The sequence below is a fragment of the Arachis hypogaea genome, chromosome 20 (assembly GCF_003086295.3).
Source record: "Arachis hypogaea cultivar Tifrunner chromosome 20, arahy.Tifrunner.gnm2.J5K5, whole genome shotgun sequence".
Classification (NCBI taxonomy): Eukaryota; Viridiplantae; Streptophyta; class Magnoliopsida; order Fabales; family Fabaceae; genus Arachis; species Arachis hypogaea.
Genome location: NC_092055.1, coordinates 30,783,850 through 30,806,827, shown reverse-complemented (window position 1 = coordinate 30,806,827; position 22,978 = coordinate 30,783,850). Strand labels below are relative to the sequence as shown.

Sequence of the window (22,978 nt, the reverse complement as noted above, 5' to 3'; positions counted from 1 at the left end):
TCATGTCGCCGTTCCAGTGGATGAGGCAGAGGAGGGCGAGGAGGAGTCGGACAAGGATTACGTGGGGGACAGTGGTGACAGTGACTTGTCTGATAGTAGGGTTGAGGATGAGTGTGTTCCGGAGACACCTGTTCCAACCGTGGCCTGCCATGTCTTGCCTCCACCTCTTCCAATACCGGCACTTTCGGCAGTTCTGTCTCACCATCACAGTCTGGATCTAGACGCCATGCATGAGAGGACTCTGTTTCTTGACACGGGTGAAGAGGATTACAACCTAGACGGCGGTGTAGAGTTTCGGGTCGGCCACAAGTTTAGGAGCCGAGAGGCAGTGCTTCAGGGTGTGAAGAACTACAATATTCGGAGGAGTGCAGAGTATCGGGTGATCGAATCAGACCGGTTAAAGCACCATGTGCAGTGCCGTCAAGCTGAGAATGGGTGTTAATGGAGCCTCTGTGTGGCCCTTCGGCAGAATGTCGGATACTGGTAAGCCTAAGTTTACTTGTGCTTTTCATTACTTCTATACGATATACTAAGTAGGTGTACGGCATGGCTGAAGCAATCCTGTTTTGTTGTGTTCAGGGAGGTTTGGAGGGTGGGTGGAGTGCACAGTTGTCTAGCACCCACCATGTCTAGCCGGAGCTGATGGGTGATGGTCCTCCGCGATCCTAACCTTCCTACCTGTGCGGAATGCCTCGGCTAACCGATCCATGGTGGCAGGCTGGACGGTGTGTAGGAAGGCATCGTCAATCAGAATTTCGTCTAGCAGCACGTCCTCCTCCTGCTGGGTCCCGGATAGACCTCTCTCATACCAACCTGGTGGTGATGTATCCCAAGCTTGCCGAGACTGCTACCCACCGGAACCAGATGAATGTCACACTCCTTGCCCCGAGGGAGGGGGAGGAGGTGGAGGATTCGGTCTTATAGGTGAAGCAACACTGTGAACTGGTATGTCTCCCTCATCCTTCTGACGGTCGAACTCTGCCTCCTCCTCCGACCCTGCGAGTGGTTTTATGAAGGATGGATGTGAGTGGTGAAGAGAATGGTGGGATTTGATAGGTGAGGGGTTTTTGGGGAAGAGGTATTGAGGTGATTGGTGAATGGGTGAAGAAGAGGGAGAGAGTGGTGGGGTAGGTGGGGATCCTGTGGGGTCCACAGATCCTGAGGTGTCAAGGATATCTCATCCCTGCACCAAGTGGCGTGCAAAACGCCCCTTTCTGCCAATCCTGGCGTTAAACGCCAGGCTGCTACCCATTTTTGGCGTTTAACGCCAGTTTCTTGCCCATTCCTGGCGTTAAATGCCAGTCTGGTGCCCTTTTCTGGCGTTAAACGCCCAGAATGATGCCAGACTGGGCGTTTAACGCCCATTCTGCTACCTTTACTGGCGTTTAAACGCCAGTAACTGTCTCCTCCAGGGTGTTCTGTTTTTCATTCTATTTTTCACTTTGTTTTTGCTTTTTCAATTGTTTTTGTGACTTCACATGATCATCAACCTACAGAAAACATAAAATAACATTAGAAAATAGAAATTTAACATAGATAAGTAAAAATTGGGTTGCCTCCCAACAAGCGCTTCTTTAATGTCAATAGCTTGACAGTGGCTCTCATGGAGCCTCACAGATGTTCAGAGCAATGTTGGAACCTCCCAACACCAAACTTAGAGTTTGAATGTGGGGGTTCAACACCAAACTTAAAGTTTGGTTGTGGCCTCCCAACACCAAACTTAGAGTTTGACTGTGGGGGCTCTGTTTGACTCTGTATTGAGAGAAGCACTTCATGCTTCCTCTCCATGGTTACAGAGGGATATCCTTGAGCCTTAAACACAAGGGAGTCTTCATTCACTTGAATGATCAATTCTCCTCTGTCAACATCAATCACAGCCTTTGCTGTGGCTAGGAAGGGTCTGCCAAGGATGATGGATTCATCCATACACTTCCCAGTCTCTAGGATCATGAAATCAGCAGGGATGTAATGGTCTTCAACCTTTACCAAGACATCCTCTACAAGTTCATAAGCCTGTTTCTTTGAATTGTCTGCCATCTCTAGTGAGATTCTTGCAGCTTGTACCTTAATGATCCCTAGCTTCTCCATTACAGAGAGAGGCATAAGGTTTATGCTTGACCCTAGGTCACACAAAGCCTTCTCAAAGGTCATGGTGCCTATGGTACAAGGGATTGAGAACTTTCCAGGGTCCTGTCTCTTTTGAGGTAATCTCTGCCTAGTCAAGTCATCCAGTTCTTTGATGAGCAATGGAGGTTCATCCTCCCAAGTCTCATTACCAAATAACTTGGCATTTAGCTTCATGATTGCTCCAAGGTATTTAGCAACTTGCTCTTCAGTAACATCTTCATCCTCTTCAGAGGAAGAATACTCATCAGAGCTCATGAATGGCAGAAGTAAATTCAATGGAATCTCTATGGTCTCAGTGTGAGCCTCAGATTCCCATGGTTTCTCATTAGGGAACTCCATGGAGGTCAGTGGACGTCCATTGAGGTCTTCCTCAGTGGGAATCACTGCCTCTTCCTCCTCTCCATGTTCGGCCGTGAGGGTTGTGGTTATGGCCTTGTACTCTCTTTTTGGATTCTCTTCTGTATTGCTTGGGAGAGTGTTAGGAGGGAGTTTAGTAATTTTCTTACTCAGCTGACCCGATTGTGCCTCTAAATTTCTAATGGAAGAGCTTGTTTCAGTCATGAAACTTTGAGTGGTTTTGATTAAATCAGAGACAATGGTTGCTAAGTCAGAGTGGCTCTGCTTAGAATTCTCTGTCTGTTGCTGAGAAGATGATGGAAAAGGCTTGCCATTGCTAAACCTGTTTCTTCCACCATTGTTGTTGTTGAAACCTTGTTGAGGTCTTTGTTGATCCTTCCATGAGAGATTTGGATGATTTCTCCATGAAGGATTATAGGTGTTTCCATAGGGTTCTCCCATGTAATTCACCTCTTCCATTGCTGGGTTCTCAGGATCATAAGCTTCTTCTTCAGAGGAAGCTTCCTTAGTACTGCCTGTTGCTGCTTGCATTCCAGACAGACTCTGAGAAATTATATTAACTTGTTGGGTTAATATTTTATTCTGAACCAATATGGCATTCAGAGTATCAATCTCAAGAACTCCCTTTTTTCTGAGTTGTCCCATTATTCACAGGATTCCTTTCAGAGGTGTACATGAATTGGTTATTTGCAACCATTTCAATGAGTTCTTGAGCTTCTGCAGGCGTCTTCTTCATATGAAGAGATCCTCCAGCAAAGCTATCCAATGACATCTTGGATAGTTCAGACAGACCATCATAGAAGCTTCCTATGATGCTCCATTCTGAAAGCATGTCAGAAGGGCACCTTCTGATCAATTGCTTGTATCTCTCCCAAGCTTCATAGAGGGACTCACCATCCTTCTGTCTAAAGGTTTGGACTTCCACTCTAAGCTTACTCAATTTTTGAGGTGAAAAGAACTTTGTCAAGAAGGCATTGACTAGCTTTTCCCAAGAGTTCAGGCTTTCTTTAGGTTGTGAATCTAACTATGTCCTAGCTCTGTCTCTTACAGCAAAAGGAAAGAGTATAAGTCTGTAGACTTCAGGGTCAATCCCATTGGTCTTGACAGTGTCACAGATTTGCAAGAATTCAGCTAAGAACTGATGAGGATCTTCCAATGGAAGTCCATGAAACTTGCAATTCTGTTGCATTAGAGAAACTAATTGAGGCTTAAGCTCAAAGTTGTTTGCTCCAATGGCAGGGATTGAGATGCTTCTCCCATAGAAATCAGGAGTAGGTGCAGTAAAGTCACCAAGCACCTTCCTTGCATTGTTGGTATTGTTGTTGTTTTCGACTGCCATGGTTTCTTCTTCTTTGAAGAGTTCTGTTAGGCCCTCTAAAGAGAATTGTTCTTTAGCTTCTCTTAGCTTTCTCTTCAAGGTCCTTTCAGGTTCAGGATCAGCTTGAACAAGTATGCCTTTATCTTTGTTCCTGCTCATATGAAAGAGAAGAGAACAAGCAAGTAGGGAATCCTCTATGTCACAGTATAGAGATTCCTTGAGGTGTCAGAGGAAAAGAAGAATAGAAGGAGGTGGTAGATGGAGGAGAATTCGAACATATACAGAAGGAGGGAGTTCGAATTGCACCTTGATGAGGAGTCTTAGTCCTTTAAATCGAATGATGTGAGAAGAGGAGAAGAATTTTCGAAAATTAATTAAAAGATTTTAAAAAGAAATTTGAAAATTTGATTGAGATTTTCGAAAACTAAGGTTGGGAAAGAAATAAAGTGATTTTTGAAAAATATTTTGAAATTAGAAAAAGATATGATTGAAAAAAAAATTAATTTTGAAAAAGATGTGATTGAAAAGATATGTTTGAAAAGATATGATTTGAAAATCAAATTAAAAAAAAGAGAAAGTTTTGAAACTAAAGTTGATTACTTGACTAACAAGAAATTAGAAGATATGATTCTGAAATTTAAAATTTGATCCTTTCTTAATAGGCAAGTAACAACTTGAAAATTTTTGAAGTAAATCTTTAATTTTAGCAAGGATTTTTGAAAATAGTAAAAATAAATATAAAATGGAAAGAAATTGATTTTGAAAGAGATATGATTGAAAAGATATGATTTGAAAAAGATTTGATTTTGAAAAAATATGAAAACTTGAAAAAAATTGTGAATTAAAAACAAAATCTTCCCTCTAGTATCATCCTGGTGTTAAAGCCCAGAATGGTGCCCATTCTGGCGTTTAACGCCCAAATCTCTACCTTTTTGGGCGTTAAACGCCCAGCCAGGTGCCCTGGCTGGCGTTTAAACGCCAATTTTCCTTCTTCACTGGCCGAACGCCCAGCTTTTTCTGTTTGATTCCTCTGCTGAATGTTCTGAATCTTCAATTCTCTGTATTATTGACTTGAAAAGACACAATTTTGAAAATATTTTTGGATTTTTAATGATGAGAAACAATAAAATTGCAACTAAGATCAAATAAACAATGCATGCAGGACACCAAACTTAAAATGTTTGTATACTAAGGACTATAACAATGTAAAAAATGCATATGAAAAACAACAAAACACACTAAACAAGAGAATTTAAAGATCAGAGCAAGGAAATCAACAAGAACAACTTGAAGATTAATGAAGAACATGCATGAATTCAAAAAACGCAAGAAGAACAGAAACATGCAATTGACACCAAACTTAATACTAGACTCAAACAAGAAACATAAAATATTTTTGGTTTTATGATTTTAAATTTTTTTTTGTATTTTTCGAAACTTATATGGAAAAGAAAATAAAGAGAATCAAAACTTTTAATAAGAATTCCAGGAATCGTGCAATGTTAGTCTAAAGCTTCAGTCTAAAAAGATTAGACTTGTTTGGCCAAGCTTCAGCAGGACATTACATTCAATAGCTAAATTGATGAGAATCAATCAGCTTTTGTGATGGTGGGAACATCACCTTGAAACTCTAGAATTCATTCTTAAAAATTCTGAAGAAAAGATACCTAATCTAAGCAACAAGATGAACCGTCAGTTGTCCAAACTCGAACAATCCCCGGCAACGGCGCCAAAAACTTGGTGCACGAAATTGTGATCATCAACAATGGCGCCAAAAACTTGGTGCTCTCAAAAGTGAATCACACTTTGTCACAATTCCGCACAACTAACTAGCAAGTGCACTGGGTCGTCCAAGTAATAAACCTTACGTGAGTAAGGGTCGATCCCACGGAGATTGTCGGCTTGAAGCAAGCTATGGTCATCTTGTAAATCTCAGTCAGGCGGATTCAAATGGTTATGGAGTTTAAGGTGATGAAAATAAACATAAAGTAAAGATAGAGATACTTATGTAATTCATTGGTGGATTTCAGATAAGCGTATGAAGATGCTTTGTCCCTTTTGTCTCTCTGCTTTCCTACTGTCTTCATCCAATCATTCATACTCCTTTCCATGGCAAGCTGTATGTTGGGCATCACCATTGTCAATGGCTACAATCCCGTCCTCTCAGTGAAAATGTTCAACGCACTTTGTCACAGCACGGGTAATCATCTGTCGGTTCTCGATCATGTCGGAATAGAATCCAGTGATTCTTTTGCGTCTGTCACTAACGCCCAACACTCGCGAGTTTGAAGCTCGTCACAGTCATTCAATCCTTGAATCCTACTCGGAATACCACAGACAAGGTTTAGACTTTCCGGATTCTCAAGAATGGCCGCCAATGGATTCTAGCTTATACCATGAAGATTCTGATTAAGGAATCCAAGAGATACACACTCAATCGAAGGTAGAACGGAGGTGGTTGTCAGGCACACGTTCATAGGTGAGAATGATGATGAGTGTCACGGATCATCACATTCATCAAGTTGAAGAACAAGTGATATCTTAGAACAAGAATAAGCTGAATTGAATAGAAGAACAATAGTAATTGCATTAATACTCGAGGTACAGCAGAGCTTCACACCTTAATCTATGGTGTGTAGAAACTCTACCGTTGAAAATACATAAGAACAAGGTTCAGGCATGGCCGTGAGGCCAGCCCCCAAAACGTGATCTAAGATAGCATAAGACTACTCAAAGATGAAAATACAATAGCAAAAGGTCCTATTTATAGAGAACTAGTAGCCTAGGGTTTACAGAAATCAGTAATTAATGCAGAAATCTTCTTCCGGGCCCACTTGGTGTGTGCTTGGGCTGAGTATTAAAGCATTTTTGTGTAGAGACTTCTCTTGGAGTTAAACGTCAGCTTTTGTGCCAGTTTGGGCGTTTAACTCCAGCTTTTGTGCCAGTTTTGGAGTTAAACGCCAGAATTCTTGAGCTGACTTGGAACGCCTGTTTGGGCCATCAAATCTCGGGCAAAGTATGGACTATTATATATTGCTGGAAAGCCCAGGATGTCTACTTTCCAACGCAATTGAGAGCGTGCCAATTGGGCTTCTGTAGCTCCAGAAAATCCACTTTGAGTGCAGGGAGGTCAGAATCCAATAGCATCTGCAGTCCTTTTTCAGCCTCTGAATCAGATTTTTGCTCAGGTCCCTCAATTTTAGCCAGAAAATACCTGAAATCATAGAAAAACACTGATGAGAGAACTTTTGCATGGTCTAGAAAATTGTGGATAAATCCTCGTTGCAAGTATAGTTTCTAAACCTTCAAAAGTCCTTTCATACAAACGTTTTGGGTGTCACAAGTAACAAACCCCTTAAAAATTGTTAACCGAGTATTCAAACCTCGGGTCGTCTTCTCAAGGAACTGCAGGGAAGTATGTTCTTATTATTGGCGATAAAGGTTGTGATTAGGGTTTAGAAGATGAGAAGCAAGTGATTTAAATGACAAGTAAAGTAGATGGCAATTAAAATAAATAAATACTATAAAGCAACTATTGGCAAGGTAAGGGAAATTGGAAGTCCAACTTAGTTATCTCTCTCAACAATAATGAAAGTTGAATCTAAATTGTACTTAGTTAACCTTTACTAAAGCAAATGAAAGTCAAGGGACTAATTAGTTTGACGTTCGAATCCTATTTATTTCCTAAGAAAAAGTTGGGACTATTGAAGTTCAGTTTAATTAGCAAGATAACGATTATCAATTATGCTGAGTTTGACAACTGTTGAGTTACTGATTTCTTAACCAAGACCAAAAAGAGAAAAAGTAAATTGCTGGAATAGAATATCTTCAGATTGGAAACAATGGTAACACAAATTAAAGAGAAATCAATCAATAACTGAAATACCTCAAATATCATTATTAATTCAAATCATAATATGGAAAGGGTTCATAAGTCAAGTTGGCAACATTTATAAGTACGCATAAAAGCATTAAAGTAAATATTAAACCTGGATCGAGAGTCACTCTTACAAACTAAGAGAAGTCCTAAATCCTAATCCTAATCCTAAGAGAGAGAGGAGAGAACCTCTCTCAAACTAAATCTAAATCATGGAAAGTGAAAATTGGCGAGCTCCCCTGAATGGATGCGTTTCCCCACTTCATAACCTCTGGTCTATGCCTTCTGGTCTTGGATTTGGGCCAAAAAGGGCTTCAGAATTTTCTATGAGCGTTTTCTGCAATTTCTGGTGCGTGGCCTCTGTCACGCGTCTGCGTGGGTCACGCGGTTGCGTCATTCGGAGCATTTCCTTGCCACGCGGTCGCGTCAGTCATGCGGCCGTGTCGCTGCTGATTCGCGATCGCGTTTGGTGCTTTCCTTCCAGTTTTGTATGTTTCCTTTCCATCCTTTAAGTCATTCCTACCTTAGAAGATCTGAAACTACTCAACACACTAATCACGGCATCGAATGGAAATAAAGGTAATTAAAATAATTAATATTAAATCATAGGAAACATGTTTTTCACATACATCACATAATAAGGAAGGGAAAGTAAAACCATACAATTAATATGAATAAGTGGGTGAAGAGTTGATAAAAACCACTCAAATGAGCACAAGATAAACCATGAAATAGAGGTTTATCAACCTCCCCACACTTAAACAATAGCATGTCCTCATGCTAAGCTCAAGAGAAACTATAAAGATGAAGAGGAATGGTAGGATGTATGAAATGCAACCTATCTATATGAATGCAACTACATGCAAAAAATGTTTTTACCTACTTGGTTAAAAGTAAATAAGTTCCCCAAGACAAACATAAATCATATTTCACTAATTCAAATCATATAAAGTAAAGACAAGTAAACTTGTAAGAAGTTAGCTCATAAAAGCAGGGAACATAGAATTAAGCATTGAACCCTTACAGGAAGTGTATATGCACTCTAATCTCTCAAGTGTATAGGGTAATTCACTCTACTCTTCTCTAATCATGCTTTCTAAACTTTGTTCTTCATCTAACCAATCAACAAATATTTAGCATACCAATGCAAACATTATGAGGTCTTTTCAAGGTTGTAATGGGGCTGAGGTAAAGGTAAGGATATATGTATGGCCAAGTGAGCTATAATATGAATCTTCAATTAACCTAAGCTCTTACCTAATATACATATACTCTATATACTTTTAAATTCATGCCTAGCTACCCATAATTTTCACTTTTGTATAATTTCCATACTCATGTACCAAATTTTAATTTTTTTATCACATGTGCATTGATCTTTTATTAACTTAACATTGGGGTAATTTTGTCCCCTTATTTATTTATTTATATTATATATATTATATTTTTTTTCTTTTTCTCTTTTTCTCTTTTTCTCTTTTTCTTTTTCTTTTTTTTGTAGAGAAATAAACATAACTTATCAATGCACATGGATTTTCTATTATTTTTCTATTTTGGTTTTTTATGAGTAGGTTCCCAAATTCCTAATAAATTAGAAACATGTTACATTCCCTTATTAACCCATGTTCCCACAATTTCTCCACACTTATTTGATACACAATCTCTATCTTAAGCTAACCAAAGATTTAATTGGGATAATTAATTTGTTTTCCGCTTAAGGCTAGTGATGTGGTAAAATATAGAACAAAAGGGGATTTAAAGGCTCAAGGGGGCTAACAAGGGTGATGTGAAAGGTAGGTTATTTTTTGGGATAAGTGAGCTAAACAAGTAATGGCCTCAATCATATGCAAGCATGTAAATATACTAAATAATGGACATATAGAATGGAACAAAACTAAGATTGCAATCATCGAGAAGTAAACACACAAAAATAAAAATTTATGATTAAATAATGTAACCATATAAATAAGCTCAAAATCTCACAGGTTGTGTGTTCTTTGGCTCAAAAACCGTGTTCCAAATACAACTTCTGACAAGTTTAACACAAAAATTTTGATTTTAAATTAGTGAAATTTTTCAAAAATAGGGTCTTACAAAGAAATTTATTATTTTAACCAAGTAGTAACTAAATGCACAAAATCAAATAAATATGCAATCAAACATGCAAATGCAACAACTAACAAGAAAAATAAAATATTGGTGTTGATAAAAAAATACTAACCCATGGAGATCGGTATCGACCTCCCCACACTTAAAGATCGGTGCATGTTAAGATGTGCAAGTGGACGGGTGGCTTCAACTGATGCTTTTCTATAGATTGTGCAGATTGACTTGCCTGTCTCCCCATGTAAACGTCTTCCGGTTCTCTTCCGGGTGGCCATCCTGAAAGAAAAAGGGAAGAAGAGTAACCCAGGAATAAAGATAGGAAAATAAATATAGTCTAGGTGGGTTAATGCCAAATAATAAGAGTCTCAATTACATGGTAGCTACAACATGCAAGTGAGAAAACAATAGAAGCCATGGCATACCAGTGGTGCAGAATATGCAACAAAGGGGAGGTGTGTGGGTAATGAAAATATCAATATATGTTCATGTCAATGCAAGTGAATGTGCAAGTATCATAAAAGATTGGCATTGGTAGATAATTAATATCATCCCACAGTGTAAAACAAGTTACCAAAGTAAATTCAAGAAAAAGATGCAATAGTTTGAATAAGAAAAATTTTTTGAACACCAATGGAAAAAAAAATTCAGAAAAGAAAATAAAATTATGCACAAAATTAAAATGCAATGAATGCAAGTATGCAAATAGATTAAAATAAAATAAAATGAAAGATAATAAGAATGAGAAGGGAAAGAAGGGAAGAAGAAGTAAGTAAGAGAGGAGGGAGGAAAAATTAGGATTGGGGAAGAAAAGATAAGATATTTGGCAAATTAGGATAAGCTGTGCGGCGCAGGCGACGCGGTCGCGTGGGGCACGCGGTCGCGCGGCTTGCGCTTAAACTAATTGACGCGGTCGCGTCAGTCACGCGGTCGCGTGACCCGTTTTATGCTACTGGCGCGAGGGCAGCCTCGCTCTCGCACAACTCTCTGTTCAAAAATCATTAATTGCCAAATATTGGGTGACGCGATTGCGTGGGGCATACGATCGCGTGAGTGGGCTTCCAGAAGGATATGACGCGGCCGCATGGGGCACGTGGTCGCGTGAGATGGACTGCGCGTCCAGCGCCAGTCCAGCACCACTCTAGCACAACTTTCGGCTGTGCACCATCATTACGTCGAAATCTTGGTCACGCGGCCGCGTGGGGCACGCGGTCGCGTGGGAGGCCATTATTCCCATATGACGCGGTCGCGTCAGCGATACGATCGCGTGGGGTGAATTGTGCCATTGGCACGCCTCCAGCCCTGCTCCTGCGTAACTCTCTGTTCAATTCTTTTCTTCCAAAACGCACTGGTGATGCGGACGCGTCAGCGACGCTGCCGCGTCGCGTGCGTTGTTTTTTTTTTTTTTTTATATGCATGAGAAATGCTGAATGCAATGATGAATGAGATGCAAAATTCCAGTTTCAATATAATAAACTAAAATAAAACTTGAAAACAAACAAAACGAAATAAAAATTGAAAAATGAACGATCATACCATGGTGGGTTGTCTCCCACCTAGCACTTTTAGTTAAAGTCCTTAAGTTGGACATTAGATGAGCTTCCTGTTATGGTGGCTTGTGTTTAAATTCATCTAGAAATCTCTACCAATGTTTGGAATGCCGGCAGCCTCCGGGGTCCCAAACTAGGCATGTGAAGCTTCTGAGCAGCTTCAAACAGATTTTCAGGCTCCCAGGGTGATGAATATCAGAATATTTTCCAGGATCCCAAACTTTGGTTCTGAATCCGCCTTCGTTTTGATCTATATTTTTCCATCCGGGTGGTTTAGAAGGTAGATTCTCACCATAGTGACCAAACATTTTCTGAGTTCCATTCAATTGAGCATGATACCAATCCGTGCACTTCAAGTTGAAGCGTGGAACCTTATTGAACCTTGTACACCAGCTCTGAGCACGAGCCATTTCCCTCTTACTCTTAAAGCCGCAAAGAGCTCTAAGCTGGCCATCTGTTTCAAGCAAACCATATTCAAGTGAATAAGCAAAGTTAAAGGTTAAGGATTGTACCCACTTGAAGCTTGTATTAGGTGGGAATGGCCTTGGGATAGGTGTTTCTGGTGGTTCTGTAAGTTCCACTCCCTTGTGCTCTTCTGTGAATTGCTCCACTTCCTTGCAAGGTTCTACAATTGTATCTGTGTCCTGGTCAAAGTCTTCTATGTCTTCCTCATCACTTGAGTCATAGATTGGAGGTTGAGAAAAATCTACCTCCGCATCATCTTCATATTCACTTGGGGAAGATTCTTCGATCTCAGAGAATTCACTTGCGGATGCAAGTTCATTACTAAGAGAATTTGACTTGTGACTATCATCATCAAGGGAATTTGTGTCCTGGGTTGTTCCGTCTGATTCTTCATAAACAACTTGCCTTGGAGATTGTACAATATCCTCCTTAGCATCAACTGTAGCGTCCTTGACGGAGTTCTCCTCAGTTCTGGATTCCCATGGAGGTTCAGCATCTCCTAGATCTTCAACCAACTCTTCTTCTTGAACAATGACAGCTTCTTCTACTTGTTCTAGTACGAATTCATTCTCTGTCTTATCCACTGGAGTTTCTGGTATTTTCTTCATGCTACGCTCTTCGTTAGACTGTTCACATGGGGCTGTGGCTGATCCTTGTGTATTTGAGCGTCTAGAAACCCATTGAATTACTACTTGCTCCAGTTGTCGAATGGTTGTTTGAAATTTATTTATTGTTTCCTTTAGTCAAACCTCTGCTTCTCGGGTTGCCGGACTTGGACATGATACATAGGAAAGTGGTGGTGATTGGGAGTGATTGGATTGGTACTGGGGTAAAGAAGGATCATATAGTGGCGAATGGTGAAGAGAAGCTTGTGAGTGTGGTGGTTCGAGGTTATGTTGAAAGGATGGTTTATATGCACGGGGTGGGGCTTGTTGGTAGTTACAAGGTTGTCCACCATATCTTTCAGCTGGGTATGCACGGTAGAATGGTCTTTGTCCATGATATCTTGGAGGGTGTTGTTGCCTAAAGGGTTGATTATATCCTCTTGGCTCCATCCATCCTTGATTGGTCGGACCTTGATGCATATTCCTGCTGTAACTTCTATTTCCCTCAACAAAGTTAGAACCAAACTCAAAGCGAGAGGGGTGAGAGTTCATGGTAGCAAATAAAGATAAAAAGAAAAAAAAACAAAAATAAGGAAACAAGCAAAAGAAAAATATTTACAATAACCAATAATAAGGCACACGTTAGCAGTTCCCCGGCAACGGCGCCATTTTGATGAGAGAACTTTTGCGTGGTCTAGAAAATTGCGGATAAATCCTCGTTGCAAGTATAGTTTCTAAACCTTCAAAAGCCCTTTCATACAAATGTTTTGGGTGTCACAAGTAACAAACCCCTTAAAAATTGTTAACTGAGTATTCAAACCTTGGGTCGTTTTCTCAAGGAACTGCAGGGAAGTATGTTCTTATTATTGGCTATAAAGGTTGTGATCGGGGTTTAGAAGATGAGAAACAAGTGATTTAAATGACAAGTAAAGTAGATGGCAATTAAAATAAATAAATACTATAAAGTAACTTTTGGCAAGGTAAGGGAAATTGGAAGTCCAACTTAGTTATCTCTCTCAACAATAATGAAAGTTGAATCTAAATTCCACTTAGTTAACCTTTACTAAAGCAAAGGAAAGTCAAGGAACTAATTAGTTTGACATTCAAATCCTATTTATTTCCTAAGAAAAAGTTGGGATTATTGAAGTTCAGTTCAATTAGCAAGATAACGATTATCAATTATGCTGAGTTTGACAACTGTTGAGTTACTGATTTCTTAACCAAGACTAAAAAGAGAAAAAGTAAATTGCTGGAATAGAATATCTTCAGATTGGAAACAATGGTAACACAAATTAAAGAGAAATCAATCAATAACTGAAATACCTCAAATATCATTATTAATTCAAATCATAATATGGAAAGGGTTCATAAGTCAAGTTGGCAACATTTATAAGTACGCATAAAAGCATTAAAGTAAATATTAAACCTAGATCGAGAGTCACTCTTACAAACTAAGAGAAGTCCTAAATCATAATCCTAATCCTAAGAGAGAGAGGAGAGAACCTCTCTCAAACTAAATCTAAATCATGGAAAGTGAAAATTGGCGAGCTCCCCTGAATGGATGCGTTCCCCCACTTCATAACCTCTGGTCTATGCCTTCTGGACTTGGATTTGGGCCAAAAAGGGCTTCAGAATTCGCTATGAGCGTTTTCTACAATTTCTGGTGCGTGGCCTCTGTCACGCGTCCGTGTGGATCACGCGGTCGCGTCATTCGGAGCATTTCCTTGCCACGCGGTCGCGTCAGTCATGCGACCGCGTCATGTGCGTTCTGCTTAAGGCGCGTGGTCGCGTCAGTCATGCGGTCGCGTCGCTGCTGATTCGTGCTTGGCACGCGATCGCTTCGTCCATGCGATTGCGTGGATGCCAGTTTCTTCAGAAGCTCCGTTTGGTGCTTTCCTTCTATTTTTGTATGTTTCCTTTCCATCCTTTAAGTCATTCCTTCCTTAGAAGATCTGAAACTACTCAACACACTAATCACGACATCGAATGGAGATAAAGGTAATTAAAATAATTAATATTAAAGCATAGGAAACATGTTTTTCACATACATCACATAATAAGGAAGGGAAAGTAAAACCATGCAATTAATATGAATAAGTGGGTGAAGAGTTGATAAAAACCACTCAAATGAGCACAAGATAAACCATGAAATAGAGGTTTATCAAACACACAAACACATAGTAAAGTCCAGAAGAGTGATTTTTATTTAAAAACTAATAAAAATATAATAAAAACTAATTAAAATATACTAAAAACATACTAAAAACAATGCCAAAAAGCGTATAAATTATCCGCTCATCACCCATACATCCACTTCTCATCGTTGTCGAAGAAGAGGAAGATTTCTACTTTGATGCCATAGAAAAAGAAGAAGATTTCTTTGATGAAATGGATGAAAACAGCCATGATGATGCTCTTGATGAGTATGAGATGGTAACCCCTTTTCTTTTTCTGATTCTATTTATTTGAACCTTTCAGTTATTCATCGAGTTCATATAAAAACCTTTTTTTTTCAAAATTTGTTTATTTAAGAGAAAAAGGGGGTATTTGTTTTCATACTCATAAGGTGTTTGATGATTGTTGCAGCTCACTAAGGTAACTGATACATCAGCTGCACAAGCAAGGAAGGGAAAAGACATTCAGGGTATTCAGTGGGATAGATTGAACATATCAAGAGATAGTTACAGAGTTACAAGGCTTGAACAGTATAAGAATTATGAGAATATTCTTGCTTCTGGGGATGCTATAAATGAGGTTTCTTTTTTTTTAATATTTTTTGTTTTATCAAATCCTTTTCCTTTGGGATTATGGGGGGCAGGGAAAGATGCAGAAGTAAATTTTGTTTCTTTGTCTCTCAAGATTGCAAAAGGTCTGTGAAGGGTGGAAAATACTATGACTTTTTCTATAATACAAGAATGGTTAAACCTACCATCCTTCATTTTTAGGTTTGTTTGATTTTTCACATGGTGCTCGAACCTTATTGCTACTTGATTTTATTCCTATTATGTTTGTTATATTGTTGATAAGTATTGTAGTGTTGCTTGATGAGAGTACATGGCTAAAAAGTTAAAAAATGAATGTAATTCTTGATGAAAGCCCCTAATTAACCAGTTGTGGAAGATATAAGCTACTATAGATTCAATATATACATAATATTCGGTGGTTCTGTAGTACTTGTTTGCAGTCTTGTCTTGTACAGTTGCATTTCTTTATATGATTTTATTTTGTATTTCATTATTGAGGAAAGAAAACCGATGATCTTCAAATCTATTATTGTTTTCTCTAGCCCTTTGAATGCTGTACTGGTATGCTATAGAAATTGGATTAAAGTTTTTTTTTTGCTATATACATCAAGATTCAAACATTTATCAATTTGCATTTAACACTCTATTGTTGCTTCTTTTTTTAGTATATGGTTTTATTGATGTAGGTTTGGATAGTTTATTAATTACTTTTCAAGCCTAATGGGTGATGATTTGTTTCATTTTTTGTGGGATTCAGTTGAGAAACTTAGTATGGGCTACTTCAAAACACGATGTCTACCTTATCTCCAATTACTCGGTCATGCATTGGTCATCATTAAGTGGCGATTTGTTGGAGATAATAAATTTTGCTGGACACGTAGCCCTAAGTGAGGTAATGAAATCTCTTACACAACTTTGTTCAATATTCATGATTTTTAGTTTTAGTTGCATATACATTAATAGTTTTGTCCTTTACACTATGTATCCTTTGGTTTTGAAGAAACATGCAGGAAGTTTGTTGGAAGGATTCTCACAGACCCAGATTAGTACTCTATTCAGGTTATTGCAGCCAGTCGTCTGTGGCAGGTGCTTAACATCATATATCAGTTCATATGTTCGTTAGTATTTGGTGAATTTGCATTCTACACCATTCATGTTCTCTCTGTCCACAGCTTGTGGTTGTACAAGCTGACTTGAATCGTCACTTGAAGGACCTGAAAGACTATTTTCTTTTGGCAAAAGGAGATTTCTTCCAGATAAAGTATGAAAAGTTATCTATACTACTAACATTTTTCTGCTGACTTGTGTTGATTCTTATTTTTTATTGATATTTTTTATTTTTTGTATGAGGATCTTTCGTCCTCCTTGCCTTTTGTAATAACCTTTTCTAATTACTAATATTTTGTTATCTAAGAAAAAAATACTGACATTTTTTATACATGCATCATTTTCTATGCTAGTGTTTCCTCGAGGAAAGTCGCCAGCTAATGCGTTTGCCACCTTGGCAATCAACTGCTGAAGCTGATCTTATGGTGCCATTTTAGCTGGTTAGTTAAATTTTTCATACGATCTTTACTTTTTAACGCAGTTCATCCTTTAACTATTTAAGCTTGTTCATGTTTTAACTACATCAATGAAAGCTGATTCCAATTCCTTGAAATGCAGGCTGCGTTAAAAACTATTGGTGAAAAAGACAAATATTTCTCTAAAGTATCCTTGCGGTAAGGTTCTGCCTTCATTTTAGTTCTTCTGTTTAAGTTAGCTTGGAGTTGTTATGAAATGTGCTTTCCCTCTTCTAGGATGCCATCTTATGGAATCACAGTTAGACCTTCCCTATAGATGTATCAAGGGCAAACACTTCAGCAAATGGAAGCTCTGGTGCTTCTTCAGAAATGTCACTTGATGGTTGGGATGGTCTTGCCCTTGAGTATTCTGTCGATTGGCCTTTGCATTTGTTCCTTACTCAAGAAGTCCTCTCTAAGTCAGGTTTTACTCCTATAATATTAATATTAATGGTGGATTCTTTCCTCTTCCTGTCCTGCTAAGATATACTCGATGTGATTGAATTCCCTTCTAAAATGATAAATTTAGAAATTGTTATGGCCTCATAGATGCAAACTGTGTTATCAAGGCATATAGGATATGTTGAATACCTTAAAGGGACCATTAGTTTAGGAAAGACATCTTTTGTAGAGGATATATCTTGTGAGAGATCATTGGTTATTAATTATGAATAAATCTTGACTATGGTCTTATTTAGTTTAAATGGTCAAGATTAATGAGTTCTTAAAATAAAATTGAAAAAGTCAAATGACTTTGTCTGTTAATTTTGACCATTTATGTGAGACTCAATAATCCTGTTCTCGTATTACGATAATAATGTGACATTACATGGCTTAATAAAACATGATATTTTTCAATAGGTCACTAAATTTTGGCACAATTAACAGATATCTTAGAGTTTTCCAATATTTACTGCGGCTCAAACGAACACAAATGGAGTTAGAGAAATTGTGGGCATCTGTAATGCATCAATATCACCGTGATTTTGCCAAACGCAAAAAGGATCAAGCTAAGAGCCCAACGGCACAACAGAAATCTCAGCGATCTCGATCAATGTGACGCGTTAGAGAACATATGGCATTCTTGATAAAAAAAAATCTCCAATTTTATATTCAGGTTGTTCTACATGACTTGATATTTATGCTAAAATTTTTAGATGACTGCGATAATCATTGTTAGAAGTTGTTGTGTGATCTATTACACTAGTTCAGTGCTGTTGTGCTAATTATACACTCGTGCACTTAATAACTTAAAATGCTTTATATGAGCAGAAATGGAACAAATGGTGATCAACAAATCTTGTACAATTTATGTTCTTTTCATCTCTGCATATTTCATTTTTGTGCATATTTTTTCAATATATTTACAAATTTGATGTCATTTCAAATTTGTATGGTTTTTCTTCTGCTTGGTTAGCATGAGTGATTTTTAAATGTAAATGTAATTATTAGTTGTAGACAGATACTTTTGTTGTATTGACGATTTTGTTTTCATTTGTTGTATTGGCAATGCCAGTCTTCTCAATATTTATTGGTACTTTTTTGTCAAGTCCTTTCTATGTAGTCTATTTCTCATCACTAGATATGTATTGTGTCTTTTTCTTTCAACAAGTGGCTGCTACAAAGGAAGATTTAAAGTATATTGGGTTAGATGGAGAAATTGGTTGCACAGTGAATGGTGCAGGGTTAGCAATGGTCACAATGGATATAATTAAATTGCATGGTGGGGTGCTCCGGCCAATTTTCTGGATGTAGGTGGCAATGCCTCTGAAGGCCATGTAATGTTGAAAAAAGACAAACATAAATTTGCGGCGGTTTCAAAACGGCTGCAAATTTTTTTACCCATTGACCAAAATAGCGGTGGTTCTGAAAACCGCCGGTAAACATGAAGCAAATCGTGTCAGTCTCATTTGGCGGTGGTTTTCTAATTGTGTGCCGCGAAATTTTGATTTTGTGGTGGTTATACCAGCGATGCTGGAAACCGCCGCCAAACCCAATTCCGGCGCCCATATCCATGGCGGTTCAATTTGCCGCCGGCCTTTGATTTTGCGGCGGTTTAAAACCGCCGCTAATCAAGAAGAAAACCGCCGGTATTCTGTGCCTCCCTTGTAGTGTCCCTCTTCCTTTCTCTGTTTCTCTCATTCCTTCAACCACTCTATCTATTTTATATATCATTATCAATATCAATGACTAATTACTAATTGACAATCAAAATATGCAACATGACATTCTTTAATTACATTAAAATTAAAATTGAAATATTAAAATTGAAATTAAAATATACTTATATTATATATCATATATTACTATCTAATTTAATAATCAAATGTGTCACATGACACTCTCTTATTAAAATTGAGAGAAAATATTTTTTTTTTAAATTAATAAACTCCCATCCTAAATTCTCTCACCTCTCTCCATATATTAGTAATTTGAGAAATCAAAGTATGCCATCCGATATTTTTTTACAATTAAAATAAAATTTTTCTTCAAAAATTAACAAACTCTCACTCTCACTCTCATTTTTCATCTTTATCTTTCTCTCTCTTTTCTTTTATTCTCTATTTTTTCTATCTTTCTCTTTTACGGAAAACAAAATTAACAAAATAATATAATTTAAATAAAAAATATTATTATTATTGTTATTATATACATAGTTTTTTATTTAATTTTAAATTTTTACCACTTATCTTTTTAATCTATATTTTAATTTTTATTCTTTCAAATATTTATTACATATAAATTGGAGAAAATACTAATATTTTAATTAAAAGTTAGAATCAAGATTCAATTGTGTTAAAAAAATTAATTTTGAGTTAATTTTATAACTATCAGTATAATTTTTTATGCTAATATCTAATTATATTTTTATATACACAGGGAGAAAAAATATTATTTTTAAATAGTAAATATAAAAATTAATTATTTCTATTTGTGCAACAGACTTAACAGTTAACACTTAGTTGAATGTAAAAATATACGCGTTAAATTATTTTAAATTTTAGATAACGAATGTTAAAATTAATTATTAATAAAAATTAGACTTTTTCATATAAAAAATAATAACTAAAAATCTTATTATTTGATTTTTTTTCTATAGATACCTTGGTCTTCTTAGCCAGAAACTTTTGTCAACCTACGACTTTTTTTTTGTAAAAATAATTTGATTTTATAAATCGTTTATGCCATGCATAATCTATACTATCAGAACAAAGTGGACCGTAGTTTTAAAAAAATTTATATTCCCGTAATATTATTATAGATAAAAATACTAGTTTATTTTATAAAGGAGATCATACAAATTATATATTGTTCAATAATTCTATTGGATATTGTAATGTATTATTTTTAATAGGAATACATATTAATGAGCACTGATATATAAAAAATTGTTTATAAAGCATCCCCTTAAATATTAACAAAACAGAGTTTAGAAAAAAATCCGTTGCCTTGTGTAATTTTAAAAATAACTAATTCTTTATATATGAGATCGAGTATTTTTTTTTTCGGATTCGGGTGCAAGTCAGGTAAACTCGATCCACACTACAACAACAAATAACACTCATCCAAATACACATTCAAAGAATTCAAATACTAATCTTAACTATCATTTTTCTCTCTCATATCTATCAGTCTTAATTTCAGAGTTAAATTAATCAAGAGGCTTCAATTGGTCATCGTTGCTGCTTCAAATGGCCTTTAAATTTATTTTCAATTTTAATTTTGTAACAATTCTAATTTTTACATTAACACGAACTTTTTTTAAAATAATATTTTAAAGCAATTAATTTTATTTTGACAAAATGACTTCAAACTTCGAAGTAAAAATAAATAGAAATATAATTTTATTATTATGTTATTTATTTATTTTACTTGCTCTAATTATAATGGAGTCTAGATAATAATAATATATGAGCTTGAGTCTATGGAAGAGCATATACCAGAGCATGTACCGGAAGAGGATATTCCTATAGAGCAATCTCAGTATTTTTGTCTGAGCCGTCATCAGAAGCCACACACTACCTCTATTATGGACTTCAAGTATTGGCCAGACATAGTACGAGTGATAGGACCCTCCTGAGCTTATGAGATTTCGATGATGAGGACGAGGATCCTGAGAGTGCTCAGATGTGATTGTGATTTTCTTTGACGAGGACAACTGATGGCTGGGGGCTAAGGATGTGCCTTTAGGTAGTTTTTTGGGGATTAGCCTATCTTTTGTGTTTAGTTTCTCACTTTTGATTAGACTCACTGAGAGAGTAGGATGTAGATAGTTGACTAGGCTAGTTTTGGGAGCCAGCTTAGAGGCTTCCTATATAGACCAGGGCCTAGAGTGTTAATTATGTATATAGTAGCAAGATGTGAATGGTATATATATATAATGTTAGCCTTGTGTATGTTTTACTTAATTCCTTATTATGGCTTGTGTATGTTTATTACTTGCCTCGCAAATCTTTTTATAAAGAAAACATTTTTCCAAAATTCGATAGTGACTAGTACGATACAGCTTAAAATAAATAGTTAAAGTTTAAATATGTGAATATTTTTCAAATATCTCGCTATTAGATGCAGAAATGATGATGTTTTGTTACTGCACCCTCCCTTACTGGAGTGATTCGGGAGTCTCTCCCCTCCCCCCAAAACAGGTGAGGCTTGGAGAGAGTCATAACACCTAAAAAATGCACTCTTCTTCAGGAAATGCAGTTCCTTTACCCCAAACACGATCGTGATTCCTCCTTCACGATGGGTATCTTCTGCCTACCACATCGGTTTGGAAAAGGTAGGTGTGATACCATTGCTAGTAGCTAGTTAGATGTCTACCACTGGTGGCTGGATCTGAAGTTGGTATTAGTTTCTCTTGTTTTAAATGTTTTCAAGTTGTGAAGGAAGATTGGTGCACCAGCATATAGGAAGTTAGTTTGTACTTTTGAGGGCTACAATTGTTGACAAAGATATTTTCATTGCCGGGACCTACACAAAGCTACAGAATAAAAGTTCCATTTTGAAGGGTTTGACATGAAGGACAGAGTTTATTTCTCAGAGCCTTCCTTTCAATTTGATGGATTTACCCAAGTAAGACAATCTGAATCGATTAAGGTTCTCCCCATGTCTAGACTTTTGACAAGAATTAATGCTTTTCTCATTATACCCAAGCATCTGCCCACATTCTTGAATTTGCTTAGAAAATTGGATACAGATCCCTCCTCTAATTTCGTCGTTCATAGTCTCTCATTAATGCTACATAAGTCATTTTTGTTTGTAATATCGGAGAGTAGCATGCCGCAATGACTTCTTTGGTGTGGTCTTCATTTACAGATAATTTGCAAATCTGTTCATGATTTGCACTCTAGTGATGATAATCTCATTGACTTTGTTTAAAACTTTTCTTGACTTCTTGCATAATGGATAGTAGCTAGAGGATTTGGTTAGAGTGATTAACACTGCATAATGTTTTTAGCACCTTCTAGAAGCCAACTTAGTGACCATGTTGCTCTATATTCCTTCCCTTATCATGGAAAACTTTGCTTTAATCTTTTTGCAAAATTTTTAAAGCCAAATTTCAATTAATGAAACTAATTCCTTTGTGGGTGTGTCCCTGTATTTAAAATCTGAACCACATAGGTCTTGTCCATCTGCATAATAGGATAACATGTTCCATCATTTTAGGCACCTACAAACAGAATGGACAAATTGGATTGCTAACGATTTTCTTTTTTGAATAAATTTACCCTTACCAGAATGATGTCATAGACTTCTTTTTAAAGGAACATTTTGATCTCTAAGGTGCTTTCATATCTCATATCGCTTTTCAAAACTCCCTCAAATCTGTGTTCAAAGTTGTTGTCCTATCCTCTCCTCTTCCATCCTATCCTTTAGCAATGTGATAGCCTATCTTGACCATATATATACCATCTTTCTTTTAGAGCTACAATAATGTATCATCTGTCGTGAATTTTCTCATCTAGGTACATTGTAAAATTCGGTTAAGTAACACATAATTAACCCACAAATTAAAATTTATTCTAGAAAATTAGAAAGGTGATTTTTATGGTTTAATATGATAGAGAAAATTAAAACGAGAATTTTGACACTAATTTTTAGAATTTGGCCCGAGATTGGGCCGAACGGGCCAAACCAGTCAAACCGGACCCGTGGGCACCACCCACTCACCTAATTAAATGAACTCAGCCCATTTCTCTCTCCCATTTCATGCAATTCATGCTGCTGGTGCAGCAGGAGGGGAAGAACCCCAATTCCTAAACTCAAACC

At 37.0% G+C, this 22,978-nt stretch overlaps 1 long non-coding RNA gene and 1 other non-coding gene across 2 annotated transcripts; both read left to right on the top strand.

Moving 5' to 3' along the window:
• Window positions 1-3,310: 3,310 nt before the first annotated feature.
• On the top strand, window positions 3,311-3,418 carry LOC112788602 (small nucleolar RNA R71). Its single transcript, XR_003195961.1, has one exon. It is a non-coding gene; the product is annotated as a small nucleolar RNA R71 (small nucleolar RNA).
• An 11,384-nt stretch (window positions 3,419-14,802) lies between these two features.
• On the top strand, window positions 14,803-16,070 carry LOC112785712 (uncharacterized). The gene is made up of 3 exons (XR_011878529.1): window positions 14,803-14,835; window positions 14,989-15,347; window positions 15,904-16,070. It is a non-coding gene; the product is annotated as an uncharacterized lncRNA (long non-coding RNA).
• The last annotated feature ends 6,908 nt before the right edge of the window (window positions 16,071-22,978 follow it).